Consider the following 9,202-nt stretch of genomic DNA (forward strand, 5'->3'; position numbering starts at 1 on the left):
AAAGAAAAGAAAAACAAAAACAAAAAGGGACATTTCATGATCATAAAAGGGTCAATTAACAGGAAAACATAACAGTTCTAAATACTTATCTGATAATATAACCTCAAAATACATAAAGCAAAAATGGACAGAATTAATGACCAGGCCAGGCGTGTTGGCTCATGGCTGTAATCCCAGTGTTTTGAGAGGTCAAGGTGCCAGGATCTCTTGAGATCAGGAGTTCAAGACCAGCCCAAGCAACATAGTGAGAACCTCATCTCTACAAAAAACTAAAAATAAAAATAGGTAGGCGTGGTAGCATGCACCTGTAATCCCAGCTATTCAAGAGGCTGAGATGGGAGGATACCTGGAGCCCAGGAATTCAGAGCTGTAGTGAGCCATGATCATGCCACTGCTTTCCAGTCTGGGTGGCAGAACAAGCACCTAACTCAAAAAAAAAAAAAAAAAATTGAAGAAGAAATAGGAAAATCCCCAAAATTCCCAGTCATAGTTGGAGATTTTTGACACAGCTCTCACAGTAACTGATAGACAAGTAGATTTTTTAAAAGTCAGTAGAGGATTTGAACAATGTAATTAAACAAATTTCCCTAACTGACATTTATAGGATATTATTTTAAAAACCAGGAGGAAACCAACAACTACAGAAGGCACATGCTTCTCAAGTACCAATTTTGACACTTAACAAAATTGACCATATGCTGGACCATAAAGCAAGTGTTAACGAATTTCCAATTCCTGAAATCATGTGTAATATATTCTCTGGACTCAGTGAAGTTGAGCTGGAAGTCAATAACTAAAAGATAACTAGAGAATTCTCCCCAAATGTTCTGAAATTAATACGCCTCTAAATAGGTCATGGGGGTCAAAGAAGAAACCACCATGGAAGTTATAAAGTATTTTGAACTGAATGATAATGGAATATTGCCCCAAACATGCTTAAGGAGAAATGTATAGACTTAAATACATAGAAGAACAAAAATCAATGATTTAAGCATCCATTAAAAGAAATTTTTACAAGGAGAGCATTTAACACTCCCCTTCCCCCAAAAGTAGAAGGAACAAATTGTTTTTTGTTGTTGTTGTTTTGTTTTGTTTTTAGACGGAGTTTCGTTCTTGTTGCCCAGGCTGGAGAGCAATGGCACGATCTCAGCTCACAGCAACCTTCGCCTCCCGGGTTCAAGCGATTCTCCTGCCTCAGCATCTCAAGGAGCTGGGATTACAGGCATGAGCCACCACGCCCAGCTAATTTTGTATTTTTAGTAGAGACGGGGTTTCTCCATGTTGATCAGGCTGGTCTCGAACTCCCGACCTCAGGTGATCCACCTGCCTCGGCCTCCCAAAGTGCTAGGATTACAGGTGTGAGCCACTGCGCCTGGCCTGGAACAAAATGTTAAAGAGAAGAGAAGAAATCAACAAAATAGGAAACAAACATAGAATGGAGAAAGTCAACAAAGACAAATACTGGTTCTTTGGAAAGATCTCTAAAATTACTAAAGACCTCTAAAAGTAATAAATAGCAGGAAAGATCAAGGTAAAAAGAGAAGGAGGGAAAGAGATCACAAATAACAAATATTAGAAATAAAAGCCCGGGCGAGGTGGCTCACGCCTGTAATCCCAGCACTTTGGGAAGCCAAGGCGTGGATTACCTGAGGTCACGAGTTGGAGACCAGCCTGGCCAACATGGCGAAACCCCATCTCTATTAAAAATACAAAAAAACTAGCTGTGTGTGGTGGTGGGCATCTGTAATCTCAGCTACTAGGAAGGCTGAGGCAGGAGAATTGCTTGAACCCAAGAGGCGGAGTTTGCAGTGAGCCAAGATCGCGCCATTGTACTCCAGCCTGGGTGACAGAGAGAGACTCTGTCTCAAAAAAGAAAGAAAAGAAAAGGAAAGGAAAGGAAAGGAAAGAAAAAAGAAAAGAAAAGAAAAGGAAAGGAAAGGAAAGGAAAAGAAAAGAAAAGAGAAGAAAAGAAAGAAAAGAAATTAGAAATAAAAAGGGAAACATGGCCGGGCGCGGTGGCTCAAGCCTGTAATCCCAGCACTTTGGGAGGCCGAGACGGGCGGATCACGAGGTCAGGAGATTGAGACCATCCTGGCTAACTTGGTGAAACCCTGTCTTTACTAAAAAATACAAAACACTAGCCAAAACACTAGCAAGGTGGCGGGTGCCTGCAGTCCCAGCTACTCGGGAGGCTGAGGCACAAGAATGGCGTAAACCCCAGAGGCGGAGCTTGCAGTGAGCTGAGATCTGGCCACCGCACTCCAGCCTGGGCGACAAAGTGAGACTCTGTCTCAAAAAAAAAAAAAAAGAAAAAAAATTTATAAGAATTTTCTGATTTTTGAGATCACAATACGCCTATATCTGTTAAAGAAGTTGAAGGACGGGCAAGGTGGCTCACGCCTGTAATCCCAGCACTTTGGGAGGCCGAGGCGGGTGGATCACAAGGTCAGGAGTTCAAGACTAATCTGGCCAACATGGTGAAACCCTGTCTCTACTAAAAATACAAAAATTAGCCAGGCGTAGTGTCAGGTGCCTGTAATCCCAGCAACACGGGAGGCTGAGGCAGAGAACTGCTCGAACCCAGGAGGCGGAGGTTTCAATGAGCTGAGATCACGTCACTGCACTCCAGCCTGAACAACAATATGAGACTCTGTCTCAAAAAGAAAAGAAGTTGAATTAATTTAAAATCTTCCCGGCTGGGCAAGGTGGCTCACGTCTGTAATCCCAGCACTTTGGGAGGCCAAGGCGGGCGGATTACCTGAGGTCAGGGGTTCGAGACCGGCCTGGCCAACATGGTGAAACCCCGTCTCTACTAAAAATACAAAAATTATCTGGGCATGGTGGTACAGGCCTGTAATCCCAGCTACTTGGGTTCATTTTCTGAGACTTGCATAACTGTAATACCAAAAGCTGACAAGGATAGTACAAAGAAAGGAAAGTCACAGGCCAGGATCTCTCATAAATATATATACAAAACCCTACACAAAATATAGCAAATCAGGCTGGGCACAGTGGCTCATGCCTATAATCACAGCACTTTAGGAGGCCAAGGCAGATGGATTGCTTGAGGTCAGGAATTTGAGACCAGCCTGGCCAACATGATGAAACCCTGTCTATTCTAAAATATAAAAATTAGCTGGGTGTGGTGGTGGGCACCTGTAATCTCAGCTACTAGGGAGGCCAAGGCAGGAGAATTGCTTCAACCCAGGAGGTGGAGGTTGCAGTGAGCCGAGATCACGCCATTGTACTCCAGCCTGGGCAACAGAGCAAGAAGACTCTGTCTCAAAGAAAAAAAAAAAGGCAACAACAAACAAAGCCAGGCACAGTGGCTCATGCCTGTAATCCCAACATTTTGGGAGGCCTAAGCGGACAGATCACCTGAAGTTGGGAATTTGAGACCAGCCTGACCAACATGGAGAAACCCCATCTCTACTAAAAATATAAAATTAGCTGGGTGTGTTGGTGCATGCCTGTAATCCCAGCTACTAGGGAGGCTGAGGCAGGAGAATCGCTTGAACCCAGGAGGCAGAGGTTGCAGTGAGCCGAGATCGCACCATTGCACTCCAGCCTAGGCAACAAGAGCAAAACTCCATCCAAAAAATAAATAAATAAATAAATATCTGTGTGTGTGTGTGTATATATACACACACATATCTATATCTCAAACCAAATTCAGCAATACATTTATTTTTAACTTTTATATTTTGAAGTTTTTTTAATTGTTACTATTATTTTGGAGGCAAGGTCTCACTCTATTACTCAGGCTGGAGTGCAGTGGTGCGATCGCCCCTCACTGCCACCTTGACCTCCTGGGCTCAGGTAATCCTTCCACTTCAGCTTCCCTAGTAGCTGGGACTATACAAGTATGTCACCACACCTGGCCAATTTTTTTATTTTTTAGAGAGACAGTGTCTCTCTATGTTGCCCAGAATGGTCTCAAACTCCTGGGCTCAAGCAATCCTCCAGCCTTGGCTAATTTTTATATTTTTTGCAGAGACAAGGTCTCACTATGTTGTCCAGGGTGGTCTCCAACTCCTGAGCTCAAGTGATCCACCCACCTTGGCCTCTCAAAGTGCTGGGATTACAGGTGTGAGCCACTGTGCCCAGCCAGTATACATTTTTTAAAAAGATAACTCATAATAATGATCAAATGCAGTTTTGTCCAGTAAGGCAAAGTAAATTTAATATACCAAAAAATGTAACTAATCACATTAACAAAATAAAGTAAAAAATCTAAACAACTACTTCAATAGATGCAGAAAAAGCATTTGGCAAAATTTAGTCATTATTCATGATTTTTGAAAACTAGAATAAAAAACACTTTCCTCTACTTGATGGATGGTGTCTCAAAAAAAAAAAAAAAAAAAAAAAAACCCCACAATTGACATCGTATTTAATGGTACAATATTGAGAGCTTTGCTGCTAACACTAGAAACAAATAAATAAGGATGTGTATTCTAATTGCTTTTGTTCAACATTATCCTAGCTAGCTCAATAAAGAAATAAAACAACTTACAAGCATAAAGTCTGAAAAATGGCCGGGCGCGGTGGCTCACGCCTGTAATCCCAGCACTTTGGGAGGCCGAGGTGGGCGGATCACGAGGTCAGGAGATGGAGACCATCCTGGCTTACACAGTGAAACCCCATCTCTACTAAAAATACAAAAAAATTAGCCAGGCGTAGCGGCGGGCGCCTGTAGTCCCAGCTACTCGGGAGGTTGAGGCAGGAGAATGGCGTGAACCCGGGAGGCGGAGCTTGCAGTGAGCCGAGATCGCGCCACTGCACTCTAGCCTGGGGGCAGAGCGAGACCCCGTCTCAAAAAAAAAAAAAAAAAAAAAAGTCTGAAAAATAAGTCTGTATTTGTACAACAAGGTTATATACGGAGAAAATCCTGAAGAATCTGCAACATACCAAAAAGTCAATTGCATTTCTATCAGCAACAAATAATTGAAAAATCAAAGTTTAGAAACACCATTGGCAATAATATCAAAAAACATAAAACACTAATAGTTTTATAAAATATATGCAAGACCTCTATTATAAAAATACAAAAACGTTGCTTGAAGAAATAACAGACAACTTAAACACATAGAGGGATGCATCATGTTCATAGAATAGACTCGATATTGTTAAGATGTCATGTCACTCCATGTTGATCTATAGATTCAATGCCATCACAATAAAAATCTCAGCAGGTTTTTAAAATAGAAATGGACAAGCTGATTCCATCATTTATATGGAAATACGGAAGACCTAGAATAGACAAAACAATTTTGAAAAAGAACAAACTTGAAAAACTTACACTATTGGATTTTAAGACTCACTACAAAGCTATAGTAATCAAGATAACATAGTATTGGTGTAGGAGAGACAAATACATCAGTGGAAAAGCGTGTTCATAAACAAACCCACATATATAATAATTCATTTTTGACAAAAGAGTCAAGGTACTTCAGCGGGGAAATGAAAGTGCCGACAAGTGGAGAGACTTCAACTCTCACCTTACACCATTCACAAAGATTAATTCAAGGTAGATCACGGACCTAAATGTAAAAAGCTGAAACTATAAATCTCCTGGAAGAAAACATAAGATTTTGCAGCCTTGGAGTAGGCAAAGATTTCTTAGGATAAAAATGTACCAACCACAAAAGAAAACAAAATGATCAATTGGACTTCCTTAAAATTAAAAATTCCATTCATCAAATAATACATTTGTAAAATGAAAAGGTAAGATACCGAATGAGAGAAAATAATCACCTGCATATATGTGATACAGGACTTATATATAGAAGAAATGAATAACTTCCACAACTCAATAATGGACAAATAATCCAATCTTTTTTAAAAGGCAAAAGACTTGGCAGGGTGCAGTGGCTCATGCTTGTAATCCCAGCACTTTGAGAAGCCGAGGTGGGAGGATCGCTTGAGCCCAGGAGTTCGAGACCAGTCTGGGCAACATGGCAAAACTCCATCTCTACAAAAAATACAAAAATTAGTCAGGTGTGGTGGTGCGAGCCTGTGGTCCCAGCTACTCAGGAAGCTAAGGTGGGAGGATCTCTTGGGCCCAGGAGGTGAAGGCTGCATTGAGCCATGCTTGTGCCACTGCACTCCAGCCTTGGCGACAAAGCAAGAAGACCCTGTCTCAAAAAAGTTAGTTAAAGTTAAAAAAGACTTGAAGAGCCATTTCACAAAAGAAGATATTTGAGGCCAGGGGCAGTGGCTCACGCCTGTGATCCCAGCACTTTGGGAGGCTGAGGCAGGAAGATCACTTGAGGTCAGGAGTTCAAGACCAGCCTGGACAACATGGTGAAACCCAGTCTCTACTAAAAATACAAAAAGTAGCCGGTGTGATAGTGGGTACCTGTCATCCCAGCTACTCGGGAGGCCAAGGCAACAGAATCGCTTGATTCTGGGAGGCGGAGGTTTCAGTGAGCTGAGACTCCATCTCAAAAATAATAATAATAACTAGCCGGGCGTGGTGGTTCATGCCTGTAATCTCAGCACTTTGGGAGGCTGAGGTGGGCAGATCACGAGGTCAGGAGTTCGAGACCAGCCTGACCAACATGGTGAAACCCTGTCTGTTACTAAAAATACAAAAATTAGCTGGGCATGGTGGCACGTGCCTGTAATCCCAGCTACTCGGGAGGCTGAGGCCACCAGAATTGCTCGAACCTGGGAGGCGGACATTGCAGTGAGCTGAGATCACGCCGCTGCACTCCAGCCCGGGCGACAGAGCGAGATTCCGTCTCAAATAATAGTAATAATAATAATAATAATAACTAAAACAACAACATGCTCATCAGAATGGTTAAAATTAAAGTCTGAAAATGCTACTACATGTTGAGAAGATGTGGACAACCAGAACTCTCTGAGATGTATTATAAAATAGTACAACCACTTTGAAAAACAGTTTGACAATAAAGATGCACCTACCCTATGACTCAGCAATTCCACTCTTAGGTTTCACCCAAAAGAAATGAAAACACATATCCACATAAAGACTTGTACAAGAATGTTTTTGGGTTTTGTTGTTGTTGTTGTTGTTGTTTTTTGAGACAAAGTCTCGCTCTGTCGCCCAGGCTGGAGTGCAGTGGCATGATCTCAGCTCACTGCAACCTCTGCCTCCTAGGTTCAATCCATTTTCTCACCTCAGCCTCCCAAGTAGCTGGGATTACCAGCGCCCACCATCCCACCCAGCTAATTTTTGTATTTTTAGTAGAGATGGGTTTCACCATGCTGGCCAGGCTGGTCTCGAACTCCTTACCTCAGGTGATCTGCCCTCCTTGGCCTCCCAAAGTGTTGGGATTACAGATGTGAGCCACCACACCGGGACAAGAATGTTTATAGCATTTATATTCATAATAAGCTCAAACTGGAAACAACACAAATGTCCATCAACATGTGATTGAATAAATAAGTTGTAATACATTCGTATCATGGGAAACCACTCACCAATAAAAAAGGAACTAACTACAGATGCATGCAAGAACATGATAAATTGTGAAAGTCTTATGATTAGTTTTTTTAAAAAGCCAGACACAAAAGAGTACATATTGAATAATTTCATTTATATGAAGTTCTAGAATAGGGAACATTTAATCTATGGAATAGAAATAAGAAGAGTGGTTGCCCCTGGAGATTTCCTGGAAAGAGGCATGAGGGAACTTATTGGGGTGATGAAAATGTTTGATATGTTAATTGAGGTAGTGGGTTCGTAAAAGCCATTTACTGGAAAATCTGTGCATTTTATTGTTTATAAATTAGACATCAATAAAAAAATTGAATGTGTATAAGTAGCACATCAATTATATATCAATTATACATATCTATATATATAAAACAATTGTTTGTTTAAGAAAAATTATAGTTAGCAGCATACTTAATAATAAAATAGTAAATGTTCTCTGAGTTTGGGAATAAGACAAGAAAGTCCACTTTCACCACTTTTATTCAATATCATATTGGTTTTTGTTTTTTTGTTGTTGTTGTTGTTTTCTGAGAAGGAGTCTTGCTCAGTAGCCCAGGCTGGATTGCAGTGGCGTGATCTCGGCTCACTGCAAGCTCTGCCTCAGCCTCCCGAGTAACTGGGACTACAGACATCCACCACCAGGCCCGGCTACTTTTTTTTCATATTTAGTAGAGATGAGGTTTCACCATGTTAGCCGGGATGGTCTGAATCTCCTGACCTCGTGATCCATCCGCTTCGGCCTCCCAAAGTGCTGTCGATTACAGACGTGAGCCACCGCGCCCGGCCTCAGCATCTTATTGGTTTTAATCAGTGCAATTAGGTAAGAAAAGGATATGAAGACTGGAAAGGAAAAAGCTAAACTATAATTATTTAGATAACATGATTTTGTATATAGAAAATCCAGTAGAATCTGTGGATAAACTGTTAGAAATAATAAGTAGTTAGTGGCCAGGCATGGTGGCTCATGCCTCTAATCCTAGCACTTTGGAAGGCTGAGGCGGGAGGATCACCTAAGGTCAGGAGTTTGAGACCAGCCTGCCAACATGGCAAAACCCCGTTTCTACTAAAAATACAAAAATTAGCTGGGCATGGTGGCGCGCACTGTAATCCCAGCTACTTGAGAGACTGAGGCAGGAGAATTGCTTGAACCCGGGAGATGGAAGTTGCAGTGAGCCAAGATTGGAGACCCACTGTACTCCAACCTGGATGACAGAGTGGACTCCATCTCAATATAAAAATAAAAATAAGTAGTTTGCACAAGAATGGGCAAATAGACTACCACTGGTACAGAATAGAGTACAGAAACAGACCTACAGATACATCATCACCTAATTTACAGCAAAGACCCATCTGCAATTCAGTGGGGAAATGATCTTTCCAATAAATAGTGTTAGAGCAATTGGATATCCACAGAGAAAAAAAATGAGTCTTGGCTCTCCCATTTCAAGCTTACACTCAGATTAATTTGAGATGTATAATAGACTTCAGTGCAAGAGATAAAAACAATAAACCTTCTAGAAAAATTATGGAAGGATATTTTCATGGCCTTGGGGTAGGCAAAGATTTCTTGATCAGGACACAATAAGCATTAGCCATAAGTAAAAGGTTGATATATTTGACTTCATTAAAATAAACAACCTTTGTTCATCAAAAGATACCATAAAGATGAAAAATCAAACCACAGAATACATAAACAACTCCTATTAACTAATTTTAAAAAGTAAAACAATCTAA

Source organism: Piliocolobus tephrosceles, chromosome 16, assembly GCF_002776525.5.
Source record: "Piliocolobus tephrosceles isolate RC106 chromosome 16, ASM277652v3, whole genome shotgun sequence".
In the NCBI taxonomy this organism is placed as follows: domain Eukaryota; kingdom Metazoa; phylum Chordata; class Mammalia; order Primates; family Cercopithecidae; genus Piliocolobus; species Piliocolobus tephrosceles.